This window comes from Mustela putorius, unplaced genomic scaffold, assembly GCF_011764305.1.
Source record: "Mustela putorius furo isolate JIRA1106 unplaced genomic scaffold, ASM1176430v1.1 tig00000228_pilon_pilon_pilon, whole genome shotgun sequence".
In the NCBI taxonomy this organism is placed as follows: domain Eukaryota; kingdom Metazoa; phylum Chordata; class Mammalia; order Carnivora; family Mustelidae; genus Mustela; species Mustela putorius.
The window spans coordinates 354,975-379,365 of record NW_025421322.1 but is presented as its reverse complement, the minus strand read 5'-3'; the positions used below and the strand labels follow the sequence as shown (position 1 = coordinate 379,365).

General features: G+C 45.4%; 1 long non-coding RNA gene across 1 annotated transcript; it reads right to left on the bottom strand.

Moving 5' to 3' along the window:
- Positions 1-6,091: 6,091 nt before the first annotated feature.
- Positions 6,092-9,481, bottom strand: LOC123391484. The gene is made up of 2 exons (XR_006606200.1): positions 8,778-9,481; positions 6,092-6,345 (listed from the first exon to the last, which is right to left on the bottom strand). It is a non-coding gene; the product is annotated as an uncharacterized LOC123391484 (long non-coding RNA).
- Between the last annotated feature and the right edge of the window lie 14,910 nt (positions 9,482-24,391).

The window sequence follows — 24,391 nt, the reverse complement described above, 5'->3', positions numbered from 1 at the left end:
AGGGTATAATGCTAAGCGAAATAAGTCAATCAGAAAATTATATGAATTCATTCATGTGGAATTTAAGTAGATCATGGGGGTAGGGAGGGAAAAATAAAATTCGATGAAATCAAAGAGAGACAAACCATGAGAGACTCTTAACTCTAGGGAACAAACTGAGGTTGCTAGAGGGGCAGTGGGTGGGGGGATGGGGTCACTGGGTGATGGACATTATAAGGAGGGCACGTGATGTAATGAGCACTGGGTGTTAGACGCAACTGATGAACCACTGATTCAGTAGATTTCAGTAATCAGAAATCAGAAATCAGTAGATTTCTCCAGGCATCCCCGTCTGCACATCTCTGACTCTTAGAACCATAGAAATCCCCCCAGCACCTTCAACAAAAAATGAAAACCAACCAGGGTGTTGGTGGGGGGGAAGGGGAGAGACTCCAAATAGGAAGCAAGAGCAACTGAACCTATTAGAGAGGAGTACAGAACCACAGTGAAAGGGAAGGGGAAGGAAAGAACCAAGTCAACTGGGAATCAGTATTTCCACTGCATTGGAAAGCGAGGACACAACCTCACAAACACACTGCTCTAATTGGTGAATCTGTTTGGCACAGATGTAGCAGTTAGCAATTCTGTCATTATTTTATGTGTCTACCAGGACTGAACAGTGAAAGTATGACAGAAACCGAGAGCCAGCTTTCTCACAGTACGTGGTGAACAACCCCCCAGGTGACCCCTGTTAAGTCACAACTTCCACAACCAACCCCTGCTCCTTCAGGGATTGCTGAACCTGTTACTTCCTCTCACAGACAGAATAGGACAAAGGTGATGGGATGTTGCTCCCAGATTAGGTTACATTCTATGGCAAAGGTAGGGATTTTGTAGATATAATCACAGTCTTACTCAGTTGCTCTTAAGATAAAAAAAAAAAGACATTCTCCTGGATGGGACTGACCAGTCAGACAAATCCTTTGAAAGAGTCTAGAGGTTGAGGACTTGACAAAACAGAGACTCTCTTCCCATTGCTGGATTTGAAAAAGCCAGCTGCTGTGAATTCCACAGTTACCAAAAAATCCATCTGCTAGGGACCCAGAGAGCATGAAGGAAGATCCTTCCTCCATCAAGCCTGTACCACTACTTTGCCACATAGCTCTTTCTCCCACTTTACCTGCTTCAAGTTACTGGAAACATTTGGGCTGCCACTTCTTTCTTCACAGCCACCCTTCCCCCCCCATTCAGCCCAGGCCCCTCTTCTGCAATTTGGCCATCCTGATGATGGCAGGTTCAACTGAATCTCTTATCTTTCCAACATGCCTGCTCTGCTAATCTCCAACATCAAGTCAACCTCAGTCCAGGACTTTGTTTCCATGCTCGAGCTCCAGTCCTTGGAATTGTACTACTTGGTATTTACCCAAAGGGTGCAAAAATACTAATTTGAAGGGATACATGCACCCCAAAGTTGGTTGCAGCATTATCAACAATAGCCAAATTATGGAGAGTTCAAATATCCAATGACCGATGAATTAATAAAGAAGAGGTGGTATATACACGAACACACACACACACACACACACACACACAGAGAGAGAGAGAGAGAGAGAGAGAGAGAGAGAGAGGAATATTACTCAGCCATCAAAAAGAATGAAATCTTGCCATTTGCAATGACATGGCTGGATCTAGAGACTATTAAGCCAAGTGAAGTAAGTCAGTCAGAGAAAAACAGATACCGTATGTGGAATTTAAGAAACCCATGAACACCAGGGGGAAAAGAGAGGAAAACCAAGAAACAAACTACAGAGAACAAACTGAGGGTTGCTGGAAGGGAGTTGTGTGGCGGGATGGGTTAAATGGGTGATGGGTATTAAGAGGAGCACTTGTGACGAGCACCCAGTGTTGTGTGTAAGTGATGAATCACTAAATCCTACACCTGAAACTAATATGACATTATATGTTAACTAACTGGAATTTAAATTAAAACTTCGAGGGGGAAAAAAAAAAGAATTCCCTAGAGGGCTTGTTCAAATCCACTGGGTCCCACCTCCAGAGTGTCTAATTAATGGAGGAGGGTAGTGGGAAGAAGAGCAGGCAGGAGCAAGAGGCCCCCTGCCCACAAAGACAACTACTCTTAAAAGAAAAAAGCCCCAGGGCATTTGGGTGGCTCAGTGGGTTAAGCCTCTGCCTTGGCTCAGGTCATGATCTCAGGGTCTTGGACTCTAGCCCCACATCGGGCTCTCTGCTCGGCAAGGAGCCTGCTTCCTCCTCTCTCTCTCCCTCTCTCTCTCTCTCTCTCTCTCTGCCTCTACCTACTTGTGATCTCTGTCAAATAAATAAATAAATACATAAAATCTTCAAAACAAGAAAAAAGGGGGGGAGCCTCTTCCTGTTATTCTACACCACACTTTCCCACACGGACAGCTCCCTGAAGGTAGACCCGTGCAAAGTGGACAAAAACTTGATTGTGCGACAGGTGCAGGGAAGGTTAATCAGATTAAAACGGCCACCGACCAGCCCGTTATAGCTCCTCAATTTAGAAACTCCCACAGCAACCCTCTCGGGTCCCCTCGCTCTTCTGGACCCTCCTAACACCGCTCAATAAACCTGGCCCTGCTGTCCCCCACTCTTCGCCCGCTCTACCTCTTCATTCTCCCAAGCGGCGGGACCAAGACCCGCGGGCACTAAAGGAAAAGAAATGCGAAAACATGATCAGTAACTCTGGGGTGGGGCCGATTGTATGTATTTCTAGTAAATTCGCAGGTGTGGCTGTTGGTCCAGGGACCCTGCTCTGAGACCAACCCACGGCTTTGAGACCAACCCCCCAACCCACGGCAGGCCTTGTCTCCCAGCAGATGACTGGCGTGGACAGAGGCGGCTGAGGCCAGCAGTCGAGGAGCCCGGGTGGGCGCCTGCGGGGGTCAGCGCGGGACTGAAGGGGGTTATTAAGAGGAAGAATACACCGGTTATTAAGAAAAGCATGGAGGGAAGCAGCAATGTATTGTTTTGTGGACACTCTGTAACCATTGTCCTTCGACAGGAGCGCCCCGATTTTCTTCTAGGGATCTGCTCTTCCGGGCAGGTGGCATTCCTTAGTCCCTGCTCCGGGAGGAGGCACCGGAATGAGCGGCCCCCCCCGAAAAGCATGCCCCTGGCCGCAGCGGGGTGGGGGGATTAGCCCCTGGATTGGACTGTTGCCCCCATCAAAGTGAATGAGATGCATTTGAGGCTCTTTCAGGGCTTGCAGAGAGAGCCTGAGACCCATTTCCACCTGACTGCAGTCAAGGAGCACCTGAACCTAGAGCTCCAGCCCGGACCTCAGCCCACAGAGGCGGGGGTGGCAGGGGGTGGTCGGGGGTGATGCTTGGAGAATCTGGGCCCGCGTCTGGGAAGAAGGGAAGGAGAGACAGCCCTGCCTACTGATAATGCCTTGATCTCGCTCAACCCTGGGACTCCTGTGTTAGGTGAGCTGAGGTTTCTCTTATTGCTTAGACTGGTTTGGGCTGGGCTCTCTTCACGCCCTGTTGGCTTCCAGTAGAGGCTCGAAGAGCTTTTCCGTTAGCCTCAGCGACCAGGGTTAAGCCGGGTAGGCTGGAGAGGATGCAAGCCGGTACTTTGCGTGTGGAGCCGGGCCCAGTGTGGCCGAGACCTGGAGCAGGGACAGGAATGAAAGAGCTTTGTTCACAAAGGTCCAGCCGCGCCACGTGTAGCGCCCCAGATGGGGGGTTGCTGGGGCTGCTTGCAGCGGCCGTGGGGCGTGCAGGCCAGCCGTGGGGGCGAAGCTGTGCTGGGTTCGATCTCAGGACCCTGGGATCATGACCCCAGAGGAAGGCAGACACTTAACCAACTGTCTACTCTCACTTAACCTGTTTATTCTCACTTTAACACCTGTGATATCCACACGTGTCTTATACTCCAATGGCATATCCTAGTGTAAGGGACAGTGTTTGATCTTTCTTAGTGACACACACAGAGGGCTTTCTTACAGCTGGTGGCATCTTGGGTGTGATGATGTACTCCAGAGCTCTCTCTCCTTCTCCGGGTGGCACGCTGCCTCACTCCCAGCAGGGCCGCTCCTGCTTCACTTAGGGGCTCTCGGCCCTTGGCCACGGAAGGCGCCCTTCACTGGAGCATTATTGTCTTGCATACAGCAGACGCTCAATGTGGGAACTTACCTCAAGATTTTCTTTGAAACAGGAACAAAATCAGCTCTGCTTTATTTAGAAACCTTTGGTCCAAGCATAGATTCTCAATGTCTCTCTGTCATATTTTATTTTATTTATTTTTAAATTCACTGCTCCAGTTTAGACTTTGTTGCTAACTTGATTCGTTTATAATATCCATTGTGGATAACGAATTCAGATAGGACAAACCTTCTGGAACTCAGGACAGCTGCAGAAGTAGAACAGTGTCCTGTCAGAGGGGGTCCTTGTGGCCTAGGCAGAGGGGACATCATTCCCTAAAGAGCTTACAGGATCCTCTCTGCCACCAGGATAGAAGGGTAGCCAAAAGCAGGTGGTAGACTCAAACCTATGAATTTCTTGGTCTCTGAAAATAATGAAGCAAATCATGGGGACTGCACAAAATGAATAACAGTCCAAAATGTCTGATTTTTTACTTGAGAATACATCACAATTAATGATTATGGGGTACCTTTAATTAAGGAGTGAAGTAATAGTCATTTTTAAGTGCTTTTATCAAATAATAACACTGGTGCCTCTAGTGGGATGATAGTTTATTTTTAAGTTCTATAAGCTAAAACCGTGTATTCGAAGGAGTAGGAAGCAAAGGGATTCCTAAGAGAAGTGCAGGATTTATTTCCTCTAAAAGATGAAGAAAAATTAACTTCGATTTTTTTTTTTCTGTTGAATGATTTCCCTAAAGAGAATGTGTCCCAAAGTTGCTTCAATACACCCTGGCCTGATGGTTTCATACAAAATGTAACATTTAACTAAATTAAAATTAATCTCCTATCGAGATATAAGGGATGAAAAGGGAGATGGATGTTATCAGTTGCTCAGGATTTACTGAACACCTCCCCAGGGCAAAATGTGGAGAACGAGTTGGAGAAGGGGTGGTTGAAGATCCTGTCACAGAACTGAGATGTGTGAAGTGGGGATGAAGAGGAGAGGAAAAGAAGATTTTGAGTTTGGGCAAGGCTGAGGAAAAAGAACTCACTCTAGTCTACGGACTCCCACGTGGGGCACTTTTTTTTTTTTTAATTTAATTTTTACAGCCCATTCCTCCTTGTTGTAAACCTGTTGTAGGCAAGAAAAAACAGCCATGGTTGCTACCTATTTCGCTGGAGATAATGTTATGGCGAAGACCTTCTATCTAACTGTCCCTCACTGAGGGGAATGGTTGGGGAACTAAAGCCTGAGAGGGGTCTAGTCAGTTCAGGGACCTAGTAAGTTATCTAAAAAGATCTTAGAGGTAGATACTGGGAAATCCTCACGCTTGCCAACAGAAAAATTGGGGGTAAAATTGGGGGTTAAAGTGCCCTGGACTTTCACGTGGGGCACTCTTAATGTGATTAAAGGAATAAAATTATTCATGTCAGAGAAACATTTGACAACTATATTCAAGAGTAGGTCACAGTAGAGGCACTGGGTGGCTCAGTCAGTTAAGTGTCCAACTCTAGATCTCAGCTCAGGTCTAGATCTCAGGGTTGTGAGTTTAAAACTCACTTTGGGCCTCATGCTGGGCAAGGAACCTATATTAAAAAAAAAAAAAGTCAAAGTACGAAAGTCAGTGAAGTGATATTTTATACAGCTCTCTCATAGGCTAAAAATAGCCTCTAGAGAAGTTTATAAAAGTGAAAAATGGGGGCACCTGGGTGACTCCGTGGGTTAAGCCTCTGCCTTCAGCTCAGGTCATGATCTCGGGGTCCTGAGATCGAGCCCTGCATTGGGCTCTCTGCTCAGCGGGGGGCCTGCTTCCTCCTCTCTCTCTCTCTGCCTGCCTCTCTACCTACTTGTGATCTCTCTCTGTCAAATTAATAATAAAATCTTTTTTAAAAAAAAGTAAAAAATGGGTTAGTAATTAAAGAGCTGACCAGGCTTTATCTGCGATAAAGCCTCTGGAATAACAATTATAGAGGCAGATGTGGTGGCTTCAACGAACAATTTATTTCTTGGCCAGCCTCCCAGGACCTCCCCTGTCACCATTGCCTCAGAAACCCTGAGAGGCCCAGGCCAGGGCTTCCTGCTTCAAACCCAGCCCCGGCCTCAGGGGACATGAAGAGCAATGGCTTCTCTGTGATGAGCCTGTGTCGTGCTGATAGCCCTGATCAGGAAGGGAGTCCAACCGGCGAAGTTGTGAGGTCAACACACTTAGAAGTTCTTGAGCTCTACAGTATCTTTTCTAGGGAGGAAAAAAAAAAAAAGATTATAAATATCTATAGAGAAATCTAAGGCAAGTTAGAAAACTTTGGAACTAAAGAGCAACTTAAACAAAGAGAAAGTTTTGCACTGATCCTAAAACTTTTGACCCAAAAAGCATCTGACAACACGGGCTAGAGAATGTTCCTTTGCAGCCCTAGGGGTCTGCAGAAATTCCTGAGAGACTACTAGCCCAGGGAGGCTGCTCTTAATATCTTGTATTTCAGTAGCAGACCTGAGGAAAAGACTGATGTGTGTTTCTTAAAGGAAAGTGAATAAACTCAAGAATGACTTCTTGTCTACCTTGTTATAAAACTGGATTGGCAAACCACTTACCCACAAGGTTATAATGTTTAGAGGAAGATTTGACAAAGAGTGGGTGAAATTTTTGCCTCACTTTTTAATAGAATTTGTACATTTATTGGTGATTTCTAGAATCTCTATAGTGTTGACACACAAAATTGCTTCTTAGAGATTCTTTGTGGTTGCACTTGGGTTTGGTTTTGGGGGGTTTTTGTGTGTGTGTGTGTTGTGGGTTTTGTTTTGTTTTTTTTCCCCACATTTTCTATTTTAAAACCAGTTTGCGGAGATGCCATTGGCAATACACTGAGTAGTAATTCAACCATCTTGTCATATAATCCATTTCAGACTCAAAGCTTTATATAATTTGCCAATTTTGACAGAGCTTACTTTTACTTCTCTCTGTTGTTGTTTAGAGATCTTATTTATTTGAGAGAGACAGAGCGAGAGAACACGAGTGGGGTGAGGGGCAGAGGGAGAAGCAGGCTCCCCAATGAGCAAGGAACGCGATGCAGGATTCGATCCCAGGACCCCGAGTTCATGATCTGAGCTGAAGGCAGATGTTTAACAGACTCAGCCACCCAGACGCCTCTCTCTATTGTTAAATAGGAGGAAAATATACTAGTCTGGCTGCTGGGAGATATGGGTTCTGTTTGCATCCCCCAGCAGGACCTGTGTTTAGCTGAAATTCCAGGAAGTGTGTGAAAGTTCCCAGAGGATGTAAGGCCAATGCCAAGATGTTAGTAAATGTCTCCAACACCCTTGTGTGAGGATACTCCGGCATGGGTAGAAACCAGAGGGCTGCCATCCTTAGATTAGTGTGGTGGGGCTAATTTTTACTATAGGAACTTGTAAGTGGATACTACATCGTCTAGCGACTTGTGGTCTGCATTTATTCTTTGTGGCTGTTTTTGTTTTTCAGTCGGTAGTGTAAACTGATATTTGGCTGACTCTGTAGTAATTCCTTTAAATGTAAATACTAAGTAAACCTAAGTGGCTGACAGGGTGACAGCTGGGTTATAAAAGGGACTGGGTCATTTGGGAAGCAGGGCACTGGCCTTTCCCCTCAGACGGGTGGACTGGGGGACAATGGCTCTATTAAGGAAGCCTCTTGTTGTTGGGTGGTGCTGATCCCACGGGACAAGGGCCTGGCTGGCCCCACGTTGTTTGTTGTGCTAGGGACCACCTCAGATGCAGCGGTGAATTGCTATTGAGAAACAACGGAGAGAAAAGCATTGCATCGGGCTCAAAGAAATTGCACGAGGCTTTATTTCTTCTCTTTTCTATACCCATCCTGCTACTTCCCTCAGCCACTTTGTGACCTCAAACGAGGCACACTTTTATGCCCCACTGCCTCAGCTGTATACCCCATTTCTGCTGACATTCCGCTAACCAGAATTCAGTCAGCGGCCTCTCCTCGCCGCAAGGGAGAAGGGGACACATCGTTTTTCTTGCAGCTGGACTGGGAGATCTGTCGGGGAGGGGACCCCCAGCAGTCGCTTCCACCCCCGCACAGCCCACTGGTCCTACAAGGTCTCATACGGGCATCACTTCTAACAGGGTCTTCCTGCCCCTTCCCTGATTCTTCCAGGCAGACTCTTCATCCTTCGTTGCTCTCAGGTCCGCCTTTTTTTTTTTTTTTTAAATATTTTATTTATTTATTTGACAGAGAACACAAGTAGGCAGAGAGGCAGGCAGAGAGAGAGAGAAGCAGGCTCTGCACTGAGCAGAGAGCCCGATGCGGGGCTCGATCCCAGGGTCCTGGGATCATGACCTGGGCCAAAGGCAGAGGCTTTAACCCGCTGAGCCACCCAGGTGCCCTTCAGGTCCGCCTTTTCTTTCTGCTTGCTCTTTGCCCTGCGATAACATGACCTGTGTTCTCTTCAGGTCTCCATCTAAATCTTAAGTCCTGAACCATGGACACCTACGGCTCACCTCTGTACGCGAAATCCGTGTGTTACTCACTTTTGTACTTCTGCGTGCAGAGCCTAAGACCTACGAGGAAGTTTGCTGTGTAATACCGTTGGACTTCTGATAAAACTAGTAGAAGCCATCTGTGCTCCTTTCAATATGTATTTAAACTACATTATAAAGCCAATAAGTTTTATGTATAACCTGGATTGGTGTGCCAGTCAAAATGCTTCTCTCTACAAATGACAGCATTTCCGTGTACTCAGGCTGGTGATCCGCGGCAATCAGAATCCTTGTTTGGTCATCAGACGTACTTTGTTCCAAGACTAAAGCGGGGGCTCTGATTAAAAAAAGGGGGGGGTGAGTTCCTGTCCTAGGTGCTCAGGAAGCTTTTCTTCATACAGCAAGAAACTGATATTTCTTCCACTGCACAAAATAATTCTCTACAAAAGAATTAGATCCACAACTCATTGTCTGCAATCCTGATCTGAAAAGCCCTTAAAACCAAAAGTGATTCCATAAATTTGGCACCGAAACTTATTTTGCAGCAAAATGGGCTTGAACTGACCAAAGACTCAGCTGTCACAACATCCCTCTCAAAATATCTGCTGAATGCTGGTATTTTGTTGCCTTTTTTTGTTGTTGTTCTTTTATAACTATGAAAACATCAGGGTCAAAGATACCCTTCTGGTAAAAGTGAGAAGATAGAAGAAAAGAAGCATCTCTCATTAACAATGTAGCACAGAGAATGAAGTCATTACAGAAGCTTAGTCCTGGTGTGTTTTCGAGATATTTTACTCAAGATTATGAAGCAGAATCATTACTTCCTATGACAAAGAAACAGAAGTCGTTTAAGTTTTATAGTGATGATGAACAAGAATTAATAAAAATAAGAAAACATTGCATAAGACAAAAATTACAGATTATTTATTTATTTATTTATTTATTTAAAAGTTTAAGTAATCTAGGGATGCCTGGGTGGCTCAGTGAGTTAAGCATCTGCCTTTGGCTCAGGTCATGATCCCAGGGTCCTGGGATCGAGTCCCACGTGGGGCTCCCTACTCCACAGGGAGCCTGCTTCTCCTTCGCCTGCTGCTCCCTCTGCTTGTGTTCACTCTCTATTTCTCTCTCTCTCTCTCTCTGACAGATAAAATATTTTTTAAAAATTTATTTTTAAATAATCTCTACCCCAATGTGGGACTCAAACTTATAACCCTGAGATCAAGTCACAGGCTCTACCAGCTGAGCCAGCCAGCCGCCCCCCCAAAACCTAAGATCTCGACCACATTTTGGCTGAGTGCATTCAACAAGAAGTGGCTCTCTAACTAGAACACTGCTAGAATCTCCCAGGAAGAACTGAACCTTGAAGATGTGTCTGAACATTCATCACGGTGATCCCAGAAATTGAAGAAGCATCATTGGGTAAAACAGCCTGCACACCAGGTGAGGACAGCTCCTAATGATCAGCAAGCATCGGAAAGTTGATGAATTTGATAAAATCATATTTGATGAAAATGTTTTTCTTTCCTTTCTTTTTTAAACTGATGAAATCCAATTTTAATTTTTTGAAGATTTTATTTATTTATTTGACAGAGATCACAAGTAGGCAGAGAGGCAGGCAGAGAGAGAGGGGGAGAAGCGGGCTCTCTGCTCAGCGGGCGCCCTGAAAACATTTTTCTTGAGCATACTGAGAGTGCTGACGAAACCGCTCTTTCCTGGAGCTACATACTGGGGAAAACCTCAGCGGCACTGGTGGGTGAGTAGGGAACCAGACAGAGCATCAGGCAAGGTATTCAAAAGCTCTATATAGTTTCCCTGGGCTTTTCCATGCAAACAAAGATTGGGTGGAATGCCTGGGTGGCTCAGTCGGTTAAGCATCTACCTTCAGCTCAGGTTATGATCTCAGGGTCCTGGGAACAAGTCCTGTGTGCAGCTCCCTGCTCTGCAGGGAGCCTGCTTCTCCCTCTGCCTGCTGCTCCTCCTGCTTGTGCTCACTCTCCCTCTCTCTCTCAAATAAATAAACCTTCAAAAAAAATAATAAAAATGTTTGGTGGGGCGCCTGGCTGGCTCAGTCAGTAGAGCATGTGACTCTTGATCTCAGGGTCATGGGTTCGAGTCTCAAGTTGGGTGTAGAGATTACTTAAAAATAAAATCTTTAAAAAAACGCTTGGCCTTGGGGCACCTGGGTGGCTCAGTGGTTTAAGCCTCTGCCTTCAGCTCAGGTCATGATCTCAGGGTCCTGGGATCGAGCCCCACATCGGGCTCTCTGCTTAGCGGGGAGCCTGCTTCCCCCTCTCCCTCTGCCTGCCTCTCTGCCTACTTGTGATCTCTCTCTATCAAATAAATAAATAAAAATCTTAAAAAAAAAAAAAACGCTTGGCCTTGATGTGATGCATAACCACACATTGATTATGAGAAAAATTAGACTCAAATTGAGACACATTGTACAAAATACTTGAGCAGCACTCCTCAAAAGTTTCAAGGTTGTGGAAGACAAGGGAAGACTGAGAAAGTACTACAGACTAGCAGGAGCTCTGGAGACAGGACGGTTGAATGCACTGAAGTATCTGCCATTGGATCCTAGAACAGGAAAAAAAGGCCATTAGTGGGGAAATTGGTGAAATCTGACAAAATGCAGATGTTAGTTAATACTACTATACCATTCTGAATTTCTTAGTTTTGACGAATGTACCGTGGTTATCTAATGTTAGTGGAAGATGGGTGTAGAGCACACAGGAAAGCTGCCCTATCTTTGCAACTCATCTTTATTTCAAAGATTACCTCAAATTTAGAAATTTATTTTTAAAAATGCTTGGCGTGGACTTGGACTTACACTGATGTTTGAAACCAAATCTATGCAGACTTTGAAGGATTTTAGCACTAATGAGAAGACAACTGATGCAAAAATTCATCAGCCAGAATACAAAGCCAACAACAAAGAAATGCTCCACATCAACAGTGACCCTCCTGTTGTGCGTGTCTTGAATAAGAACACTGCTCAAGTGATTTTGGTTTTGTTTTTGTTTTTGTTTTGTTTTAGAATTTTGGGTGCACAAAATTTTTTAAAATTTTGATAAAATACACACAAAAAATTGTCATTTTAACCATTTTTTAAGTGCACAGTTCAGTAGCATTAAATACACTCACATTGCATAGCAACCTTCACCACTAAGCATTCCCATTACTCTTTGCATCTTGTAAAACGGGAACTCTCTACCTATAAACAACTCCCTATTCTCTCCCCCGCCTCCCCAGTCCCTGGCAACCACCATTACAACTCCTCTCTTGATGATTCTGACTACTTGAAGTACCTTATAGGAGTGGAATCAGACAATATTTATCTTTATTGTAACTGGCCTCTTTTACACTGCATAGTGACCTCCAAGGTTCATCCATATTGTGCCAAAATGCAGGACTTCCTTCTTTTTTAAGGCTAAATAATATTCCATTGTATAGGGGCACCAGGCTGGGTTCATCTGTAGGGGTAGAGTATGTGGCTCGTGATGCCTGGGTTGGGAGTTCAAGCCCCACATTGGGTGTGAAGATTACTTAAAAACAAAATGTTTAAAAAAAAATTCCATTGTGTGTTTTACATTTTGCTTATCCATTCATCAGTCACTGGACACTTGGGTTGCTGCTATGAAAATGGACGCACATTATATCTGAGACCCTGCTTCAAATTCTTCTGAGTAATCAGAAGTCTGGCTGTACAGAATTGCTGATTATACGATAATTCTATTTTCTTGAGGAAATGGCTTATGTTCTCCACAGTGACGGTACCATTTTAACATTCCCACCAATAGTGCACAAGGGCTCCCATTTCTCTCCCTCCTCGCCAGCACTTGTTCTTTTTTACAGCAGCTAACTCAATGGGTGTGAAGAGGTTTTTAAATATAGATGATCATGAGGGTAATAGCGCTGATGAAGATGAAATTGTAAACAGGTGGAAAAAAACTTAGATGATATGGTGAAAATGTGTGAAGAGTCAACAGCTGGCCTTGAAACACATAAAACACACACATTTATCAATGTATGTGAGTTTATGAGGGTTTTGGTAACTAAAGAGGAACTGCTTAGAAGGAAACCTAAATTAATGAACTACTGGGCCTGAGGAGAAGGTCTTAAAGAGGCCCCTATTAGAATGCTTCCCTCAATCCAGCTCCTATGGTCACGGGGACACTCGGTTTACAAATGCACAGGCATATTTAGCTAAATTTGAACCTGTGTGTATTTATTTATTTATTTATTTTTAAAGATTTTATTTATTTATTTGACAGACAGAGATCACAAGTAGGCAGAGAGGCAGGCAGAGAGAGAGAGAGAGAGAGAGAGGGAAGCATGCTTCCTGCGGAGCAGAGAGCCCGATGCGGGGCTCGATCCCAGGACCCTGAGATCATGACCTGAGCCGAAGGCAGCAGCCCAAACCACTGAGCCACCCAGGCGCCCCATGAACCTGTGTGTATTTAAAGATTCATAAAATGTCTTCCTAGAAATAAGAGTATTAGAGTATTTATAATCTATTTTATGCTATTATTTCACTTAGTGTTTTATTATTATTTAAATAAACTACACACTGTTTGTCCTAATGAGTATTTCACTGTAAGAGTTTTAGTATGTTTGATTCTGATTTGCTGCCTTGGACCTTGCTGGATCTGTCCTGAAACATACAACATTATATACACTACCTTTTTTTTTTTTTTTTTAAAGATTTTATTTATTTATTTGACAGAGAGAGAGACAGCAAGAGAGGAAACACGAGCAGGGGGAGGGGGAGAGGGAGAAGCAGGCTTCCTGAGAAGCAGGGAGCCCAACGCAAGGCTCGATCCCAGGACACTGGGATCATGATCATAAGCTAAAGGCAGATGCTTAATGACTGAGCCACCCAGGGGCCCCTATACACACTACCTTTAAGGATATCTGAAAAATTCTGAGTTCCAAAATTCACCAGGCCCCCAAAGATTTTGGAGTATAGATTGTAGACCTTATTTTAGCAAAAACGCAAATAACACACTTGTAGGAGATTGTTCCATTATTCCAGGTTAATATCTTTTTGGAACAATTTCTAATACCTGTCACTCTGGGCTATGCAGATTTCTATCTTCCCCTCATTGGATAAAGTCCTCTGTTACATTCTGGCACTAATATGAAACCAATACTTAGTTTTTAAGCAACAACACCGAAAAAGTTTAATCCTCTCTGGTAGTAATACTTCTAGACTGCGTTACACTCTAATTAGGGGCATTTATAAGATTAAATAAAGCATGAGGGACGGCAGGCTGGTTCACTTGGAAGAACAGGCAACTCTTGACCTTGGGGTCATGAGTTCAATCCCTTGTTGGGTGTAGAGATTACTTAAATAAATAACTTTTTTTTTTTTTTAAGATTTTATTTATTTATTTGACAGAGAGAGGGATCACTAGTAGGCAGAGAGGCAGGAAGAGACAGGGGGTAAGCAGGCTCCTTGCTGAGAACAAAGCCCGATGCGGGGCTCAATCCCAGGACCCTGAGATCATGACCTGAGCCAAAGGCAGAGGCTTAACCCACTGAGCCACCCAGGTGCCCCAGTAAATAACTTTTAAAATATTATGTAAAGAATGAGTTAATTTCTCCCTAATAATTCAGCATTGCCATTATGAAGGTGAGTTAGTCACTGTGAAAACAGGGCCTTGGCTCCAGGCCTTCCAGCCACTTGTGTCTTCCAGCCACCCCTAGGCTCAGGCCAGCTGTCCCTCCTGGCTGCTGTCAGGTGCTGCCCGTCCTAGCATCCTCACTAACGCGCCAGGGCTGGAAAAGCTTATTTGGGTGTCTAAAATAAGAAGAAATGATCTAGTAAGAGCTTGCACTCTACAACATCTGCTTTGGATACTCAGAGTCCCTTGTTAGCCCTTCCTCCTTCTCATCTCATTGACAACAAGTTTTGTGTATGTTCAAATATTCTGTGAATTGCATAGAAGGAAAAAGAAACAGAAGGATTACAATGTAAGACATGTTTTGTATATTTCCTTGAGTTAAACGCAGGGAATTAACTGTTATTCCCCTTTTACAGGTGAGGACTAAGGTTAGGTCAATTAACCAAACCTCTTACAACTAGTAAGTGACAGAAACTAGATTATAACCCAGCTGTCTAACTCTCAAACCCATTATCACTTTATTTAAAAAATCACAAAAGCAGTGCAGGCTTGTTGTAACAAGTTCAATGAAAGAGGTGGGTTGATGTCTTCATCCCCATCCCAACTCAAGAGTACAGACTTTACAGACTTTACTAGCTAGGATGGTATCTTGCCACTTCGCTCCCCAACCTCACGTAATTACACAGACACACATTTAAACATTTCTTTATTTTCTCCCTTTCATTAATGTTAATCTGTAACCTTTCCTACTATACTTAACTGATAACATTCAGAGTTTCTCAGTCTACACATGTAACCCTAACTCGGTTATTTTTAATTTTTTAATCTTTTTTATTTTTTTTAAAGGTTTTATTTATTTATTTGACAGAAAGATCACAAGTAGGCAGTGAGGCAGGCAGAGAGAGAGGAGGAAACAGGCTCCCTGCCGAGCAGAGAGCCAGATTCGGGGCTCGATTCCAGGACCCTGGGATTATGACCTGAGCTGAAGGCAGAGGCTTTAACCCACTGAGCCACCCAGGTGCCCCCCTAACTAGGTTTTTAAAAAAGTAACTGCACGGTATGTTCTGTACTACAGACAAACCACAATTTATTCAACACCTCCTGACAGAAATTCAAATTGTTTTTAGGCTTTTGCCATTACAAATAATACTGTGGTAAACTTTCTTGAACACACGACTTTACAAACTGGAACTTTGATTTCCACAGGATGAATGGACAAGAATAATGTAACTGAATGTAATCTCTGCATTTTTTTATTTTAATAGATAGTAGGCTGCATTCCCAAGATGTAACTAATTCATATTTATAGCAGCAACGTATGAGCGCTCGTTTTCTCACCCTCTTGCCGGCACAAAATATTAGTGATCTCTCTCTCTCCCTGCCTAGGGGATGGTTGAAAAGTGGCATGTCACTGCATTTCTCTGATTACGCTTAAGGTTGAGGTCTGTGCTCTCGTTGGTCAGGCTCGACTCATAGAGACAGAGTGATGTGCAAGGCCAGTCGATGGCACGATCTTCTCGAAGGTCTGGTAGAGTCATTCCTCCGGGGCGGGGGCAAGATTCCCTGCACCATGAACCCTTGGTGGGCCAGCAGGGTCTACACAGGGGGCATGAGAGAAAGGCAGAAAAACCTCAGAAAGGTTCTGAGCTGTGACCAGTTCAAAAGCAGTGCATAAATGCAGAGGGAAATGAGGTTACTTTTACTAACTTTCAGACTCCGTGACCTTTATAAAAACGAGATCTCACAGGGAAGCAAGCGAATAGGGAACCTTGGCTGGATGCCTCTTCCGCAAACCTTGCCCCTCACCTGCAAGCTAAATAAGAAAGAAGGAAAAAGAAATGACAGAAAGAGGGAGAGAGAGAAACCAAGCTTCCTTCAGCTGGGGCCATGTTCCTGCCAGAGCTGGAGGTTTTGGGGGGACTGGGCTTCCAGGGGCTTCCAGAGGCTCCGATGCAGGAAAGCAGAGGGCGGCTTGCTCTCCTGCAACTTCAGTCCAATCTCTCCAGCTGTGAGTGAAGCCTGAGGACAAACCAGAGGCGGTAAGTGGAGGAGCCAGCTTCAGTGTAACTGTATCTTCGGCTGGAGATGCGCCTTGAGATACATCACAGAATGCCTCCGAATCTCACTGTCCTATTTCAGAAAATGAGGGAGGGGGTTGAAATTTTTGATGTGCGAGGCCTCCTCCAACTCCAAGGTTCTACAGTTCGAATTATAAAATGTTGATGTTTCCTATTACTTTTGTCTCACTTTCTATTGGTATCCATGAAAAAGGAGAACGATCATAAAACTTGGAATCATGTCCTGGGTTCAAGTTGCAACCTGCAAGCTACACAGTCTCAGACAAGCCCTTTGATTCCTCTGAGCCTTTCCCCCTCATCTATAAAACTTACCAAATCAACCTTGTAGGGCTGTGGCAGGACTCATGTGAAGGGGGCATTTGTGAGAAAACTTACAACCTCTAACAGTGTTAAAACAAATGTAGTACAGTATTCTTACTAAATCCGAACCACTCGCTTCCATTGCTTTGCTGCATTTAAACTTCACTCATCAAATAAGTCAGCCATTAGTTCAAAAAATGTTGACCGAGTGTTTGGGGGCACTAGAGTTACCTTAGTGAACAGGATTTTGGAAATTACTAATTTCATAGGACTTGGACTTGACAGTTCTTCTAGTATCTGGATCAGATAAGGGAATCTGGGCACATAAATATTTCAGCAAGGTATGTCGATGATAAATAAGCGGTATCCAGTGTGTATCTCCAGTAGAGAGATGAATTCCATAAATGTGTACAAAGCTCTTCTTAGGGCTCCATAGTGATCAGGCACTGTTGTAGACGTTAGGAGATTGACGTAGACCAAGTTCCTGGCCTTCTGGAGCTCACATTCATAAGATCGAATCGGTTAGACGATCCAAATCCTATATGGAAGATACAGCCAAAGGAAGGTACGAGGGTGATTTTGAGAGGTCAAAAACCTAGTTCTGGACCTGGAGCTTCTGACCGCTTGGCAACAGTGTTTTCCCTTATCAGAACCACAGGCATTATAAACTCTGACGCCTCATGCCTCGTTTCTAATTCCAAGTCCTCAGAGCCTGGACAAGTGAAGAGTCTGGACAAGTCTGAGAGTCTGCTTTGCGTTGCCTCCAGTGCTGGACATTTTACTTGTGTTCTCTCACTGGATGTGGAAAGCTCCGTGACAGGCTTGGACTCTAAGACCTTGAGTGATAGGAGGAATGAGGAAAGGCAGAAATGTACTTTCAGATGAATATGCCCTGACTGCCCAAGGCTGGCCGGGCACAATGCCAGGTCCTGGGCACCCACGGTGAACAAGTGTGGGTCCTGCAGGAGAGCGCTTTCAGGGGGGGATACAGACCCATACGATAACCAGACAAGGACCAGGACCACGCAGTGTGTGGTGTGTTACAGCAGGGAACAGCATGGGGGCGACAGGAGACCAGGGAAGGGGCTTTCGGTTGCCCCCGGCAAAACTGACTCCAGTTTCTTTCTTTCTTTTTTTTTTTTTAAGATTTTATTTATTTATTTGACAGAGAGAAATCACAAGTAGATGGAGAGGCAGGCAGAGAGAGAGAGAGAGAGGGAAGCAGGCTCCCCGCTGAGCAGAGAGCCCGATGCGGGACTTGATCCCAGGACCCTGAGATCATGACCTGAGCCGAAGGCAGCGGCTTAACCCACTGAGCCACCCAGGCGCCCCCTGACTCCAGTTTCTTAAGCTAAACTGAAACAGACTGGCTCGTGCTATTAGGAACCTCAGGGCAGAATCAGGACTTAAGGAAACCCTCTCTCTCCGCTCTCTGTGTCACCATAGGCTTTCATGCTGCAGGTGCAACGTTTTTCCAGAGGAACATCGGTTGAAACGGTGACCTTGTAGCACGGCCCAGGCTTCTTAGCTAGCTCTCAGGGAAGGAATATTCAGGGAGGAACTCTGGCCCTGCTTGGACCTCTCGGCTTTTTTCCCTGAAAGAGTCGTAGTGCCCACCAATGGGCCACCAGGATTTAACAAGCTCCGTTTGCACACCTATCCCTGTTGGGATAGGTAGGTTCTGGCGGATGGCAGGTAGGTTCTGAAAGCAGAAGAAAGGGAGAGGGAGAAATGCCCGCCTGCTGATTCACCCAAAACAACAGCTACCCTAAAGAGGCCCCTCCCTGGAGGAAGCGTTGCAGTCATGGAAAAAGCAGGAACCCAGAGAAAGAAGTTTGCATGCGGAGTTCTGGCTGGAACCGTGGTCGCAGGTAAGAGCTGGAAGGAAAACCAGACTGTGGGGGGCTCTGAATGCCAGAGGAAGGACTCCGGAGCAGCCTGAGGGGAGCATGCTGGCAGCTTTGTGCAGATTCTCTGCAGTCCTCCCGAAAATCATTCAGAGCCACGAGAAGGAAGGTTTGAGACCACTACACACTTAGATCTTCAGTGAAATGAGGATGTGAGAAAGGTCACAAGCTTCATACTGTGTGCGGATTCACCCCTGCACCAGCGTGGGGCAGATCCAAAGTGCAGTTTGCCAGCTGCCACAGGGGAGACCAGAAACTGCCCAGGGGCCTGATGGGAGGGGGATGCAGGTCCCAGCAATCCCCAGGGAAAATTCCACCCCGGCAGGAGAGGACTCAGCCTGGCTGGGAACTGCTGTGAGCAGGACTGGGAAGAGAAAGAAAGAAGTCACCCACGTGCCTGGAGGACTCGGAGGGACAGGAGAGGGAAGGAGCGAGGAGCACTCTGGCAGGAGGGACAGGACCCTGGGGCCAGCGGCTTGGTCCGGAGAAGGAACCAGGGAAGCTTCCTGCTGGTCCTGGGAGCCCTCCTAAGCCAGGCGGGGAACCTAAAATCAGACGGGGCTCCGTCAAGTAAAGGAAGTCTGCACCCCTGCAGCAACAGAGGAGGGAGCCCTTGAGCTGAGAAGGAAAGCTTCCCCACTCCCATCACAGGATTGTCTTGCAAACCGCTGGTTTTGAAAAATCCAACTCATGCAAAAATCAATGATGAAACGATGCGTCTCCACCTCCAATCAGAAGCACGTTAGAAAAATACCCGTACAAAGGCACTGCCAGAAAAAAATCGGAAAAGGAGGAAGAGAACTGCCCTGCAGACCATGAAAACTCTTAGGGCAGGAGAAAAACTTAATCAGCATCCTATTATAACAGTTAAAAAGTGTCACCAGGCAGCGGCAACGGAGCTAGAGGCTGATGGGGCAGAAATCACTCAAGGAAGGGGTGGTCAGGCCGCAGAAGGCCGCAGACAACAGGAAGACAGGAAAGAGGAACGGGGGAGGGGGTGTGAAGTTAGAAAATAAGTGTAAGAAAAACACAGCAGTGTTTCAGAAACCAAATTACAAGAAATACAAGCAAAAAGAGGCACCACTCCAGAGGACGCTGTGGAAAACAGAGAAGAAAAGTGAAGAAGATCATGTAGAAATAAATAAAAATCATTAGAGAAGGCACAATAGGGAAGATAGGCAGGCAAAGGAAATTGCACACATGTAAAGTTTAGAGTCCCCGAAGAAAAAGCCCTGAATAATGGAACAAAACAAGTAATTTAAGTTATCATTCGATTTTAGGTAGGGTTTGGACCTGGGATTGGATGGGAAGTTTGGCCCGGATCACAGACCTCAATTTAGGAAGCAGGCAGGAAGGAAAGGCTGGAAGTCCTCTGCGGGTGGTGGTGGCCTCCCAGGTCCCAGGGCCTCTGCCATTCAGGACAACCCTCAACCCCTCACGCGAACACACCCAGGGGTCTCCCAGGAGCTCTTCCCAGGCTGTGGCTGCCCGGCCCCTGAGGGAGCTCAGCAACGGGATGAGCAGCTCTGTCCCCTGAAGCCTGGCTCTGCCCGGAGTCTCAACTACCTACAGAAGGAGAGGCCAGGACCGAAGGAGTAAATGAGATAAATACTGCAGGAGGAGCTCCTTAGACACAAGTCAGAAGTCAGAGAACCAGAAAGTATAAAGATAAAATGAACGTGACTACATCATTCAGCTTTATAAAATCTTAATATTTTTACCGTGTTTGCGTCAGAAGATTTTAAGGAAATACAACTTTAAGGATACAGGTGAAGCCTATTACAGACCCCTCTGATCCCATTTGGCTTTCTGCCCCCAGCCCAAGATACTACTACCCTGAAATCAAGGATTATTTTTGCAAAACATGCCTTTATGCTGTTAAGTATGTATCAATAACTGTATGTAATATGTTTCACACACTTTCCAACTTTATATATAAATGATATCATACTGAGTGCTTCTATCTAAAATTTGCTTTTTTCCCCATATTTTTGAAAAGCATCCATGTTGATACAAGTGGCTCTACTTCGTTTTAACACTAGCCCAGTATTCCTCAGTGTGACTAGACCACCATGTATTTACCCATTCTTTTGTTGATGGACCTTTGAAAAAAAGATCTGATAGGTTTTGTTTTGTTTCAGGTTTTTTTTTTTCAAGTTTTCACTCAAATTCCAGTTAGTTAACATACAGAGTGATATTGGTTTCATGTGTAGAATTTAGTGATTCAACACTTCCACACAATACCTCGTGCTCATCACAACAAGTTGGTGATGGTGGTTGTGTGTGTGTGTGTGTGTTTAATAAAACTGAAACATATTCCTACTCTATCATCCAGAAATTCTACTGTTAGGTAACTACCTAAAAGGAACGAATATGTTTGTCCGGAAGTGTTCACAGCAGGAATGTTCACATACAAGAATGTCCACAGCACCTTTTCTTAAAATAGCCAAGAACTAAAAAAATAAACAAGTGTACTGATACAATGGAATACTAAGCAATAAGAAGGAACAAAGTACAGGTCTATGCAGCAGCACAGGTGAGAGTCAAAAACGCGTTAAGAAGCCACTGTGAGGGGCACCTGGGTGGCTCAGTGAGTTGGGCCTCTGCCTTCGGCTCAGGTCATGATCCCAGGGTCCTGGGATTGAGCCCTGCATTGGGTTCTCTGCTCGGCAGGGAGCCTACTTCCTCCTCTCTCTCTGCCTGTCTCTCTGCCTACTTGTGATATCTGTCAAATAAATAAATAAAATCTTAAAAAAAGCCACTGTGATTCCATGAGCACATGTGTACACATGCATAATGCAGTTTGTATGTAATACGAAGTTCTAGCGTCGAACTGGTAAAACCAGTCTATGGTGGGAAAAACCCAGAACCGTGGCTCCCTGATGGTGGAAGGTGGAAGAGGGTATTGCCAGGGAAAGGGAACTTTCTGGGGGTGATGGTAATGTTTTAAAACTTGACAGGAGTTTGGGTTACAAAAGTGTGTCCATTGAGAATGTAAATGTAGTGTTTGTACTTTTCATTTTAAATAAGTTTTACCACACACACACACAACTAAACCGATATCGAACTCTGTTAATGCTAGGCATGCTAAAGTATTGAGGGGAAAATACACTGGTGTCTCACTTTGTTGGAAATGCACTGGAAAATAAGATGAAATAGTGGATGGACAGAGGGAGGGATAGATGGAGAGAACCATGATAAAGTAGGAATAACAAAACATTGATGGAATTTAGGTGCTGGATATACAGGTACTCATTATAAATTCTTTCAGCTTTATTGGGCATTTAAAATTTTCGTAATAGGGGCGCTTGGGTGGTGCAGTGAGTTTCGACTTAGGTCATGACCTCTGGGTCGTGAGATCCAGCCCTGTGTCATGTCAGGCTCTGCACTCAGTGCAGAATCTGCTTAAGAACCTCTCCTCCTCTCCCCTTCCCTCCCCTATGCTCTGTCTTTCTCTCTAAAATACATAAATAAATCTTTAAAATTTTCATAATAAAATGTAGGGAAAGGTTTTAATATTTAATCTGTCCAGAACCCACTCTTGATTTCATTCTGCCTTAAAGCCACTCCTCCCTTCAACTTCCCAATTCCAATAAATGACAGCCGTTCAGCCAGTTGTTCACCTCTGCACTGTCCCTGACCCGCACAAGGAATCCATCAGCATATCCTTTCAGCTCTACTTCCAACATCCGTTCCGGATGCACCCAGCTCTCATCAACCCCACCACCCGAGCCTGTCCCAAGTCACCATCCTCTCCCACCTGGATCACCCTAGTCTACTGGGGGACCTCCCTGCGGAGTCTGTTTTCCACCCAGCAGTCCCACGGGTCATTTGTAAACGCTCCCTCCTGCTGCCTCCCCTCTGTTCCTCCCTCCCTACATTCCAGCCATACTGACCTCCTTGTTGTCCATTAAGTAAGCCAAGGTCTTCAGGACCTCCTGTTCCCCTGCCTGGAATGTTCTTCCTCCTCATCTGCATGGCTTGTTCTCTCACTTGACTTGTTCAGATTCCCTGAAATCTATCCAATATAGCACCTCACAGCATATTATACTGCTTTTATTTTTCTTCTTATTGCTATCTGACTTATGTTTGCTTGCTTTCTATACCCCTTAACTAGAATTAAGCTCCAAGGAGGCAGGAATTTTGTTTGCTTTTACTACTGTGTCCTAGTGTTTGTTGAATTAATGAATGAGGTAGACAAAATGTCACCACCTCCGTGAGTCCTTCCCAATCCACTCCCCACCTCCTACAACTTAATAGTTCCCTCTATATTAGTTTTTTTCTTTTCTCTATTGCTTTTTTTTTTTTTTTTAAGATTTTATTTATTTGACAGAGAGAGACACAGCAAGAGAGGTAACACAAGCAAGGGGGAGTCAAAGAGGGAGAAAGCAGAGAGCCAGGCTCTCTGGGCCTAGACTCCTAGGTGCTTCTGGAATCCCAGATGCCAGAAACAGCTCTGCCTCTAGAGGGCAGCACTCAGCCATGACCCTGCTGAGTCCAACTGCCTGCTGCAAAGGGAGTGGTTGGTCCCTGGAGTCTGGTTTAGGAGGGCCCATTTTGGCTGCCCCTTCCATTCATTTCACAAAGGGGACTGCGGTTGGCCAAGCACGTGGGTGTCAGGTATGAAAGAGGCAGTTCCTGCCCCCAGGGAGCTCCCTGCTGCCTAGTAGAGGCCAGCTGGTATGGTGGAAAAGGAGGAAGTGGGAAGAAAAGAGTGTGAAGAGCCCCACCTCAGAGCAGGACAGCTTTCCGGAGGAGGTGGCGTTTGAGTATTAATGGACTTGTGGGAATTAGTTGAGGGAAGGCAGCAGAGGGGGAGAGGAGACTGGGAGGTGCAGGTACAAAGGTCCAATGGAGAAGGGCAGGGGGTGTGTAGCACAGCTCTGCAGTTGAATTTCCCAGGTGCAAGAGGCTTTGTGTGTTAAGGGCTCTGGCCTTTACCCCAGGGCAATCGATAGCAGGATGGTGGTGGTGTGGGCAAATCTGTGCTTGAGAAAGAGCTTAGGGGAGACCTGGGTGGCTCAGCGGGTTAAGCGTCAGCCTTCAGCTCTGGTCGGGATCCCAGGATTCCAGGGTCCTGGAATCGAGTCCTGCATCAGGTTCCCCACTCAGTAGGGAATCTGCCTCTCCCTCTCCATGTTCTCTCTCTCTCAAATAAATAAAATCTTGAAAAGAAAGAAAAAAGCGTTGGCAATACATCGGAAAGCAGATTAGAGGGGGTAACACATGTCAGGAGAACCAGTTAGGAGATCACTGCACTAACTGAGGAGAGACTGGAGTCGTACTGAACTAAGGTGGAGGGGAAAAAGGATTAATTTGGAAACGACCCGGTAGTACCTGGAAGCAGCACAGCGCACGAGTGCTGAAGTCAGACCCTGCCACCGGTCCCAGGGAAACTACGTTTGTGTCTCATCTCTGAAGTGGGGATGACAGTAACAGCACCTGCCTCGTTGTGCTGGTGCAGGACTACAAGGAGTTAATACAATGGAAAAGCTTAAAGTAGAGCTTAGCTCCGCTCAGGAAGTACTAGTTATAATTATGAGGCTCAGAAAAAAGAAGAAAGGAATAACTAAGATGACTCCTAGCATTCTGCTTTGGAAACTAGATCTGCAGTTCTCAGTGTGTGATCTGGGGACCTCTGGAGTCCCAAAGCCCCCTTCAAGGAGATCACAAGGTCAAAACTGTTTTCCTGGTGTTAATGTTTGCTGTGATGATGCAAATGGCAGTGGGGGTGAAAATGGCTGGTGTCCTAGCATAAATGAAGACGGTGGCTGCCCACGGGCCCTGTCCCCGTGCTCTAATAAATCACCTTTTGCACCAACGACGTCTTAAGAATTCTTTAGTCGTCGGCTCCGAACCTCCTCACCCCACCGAACCTGACTTAGGTTCTGGGACTTCATCAA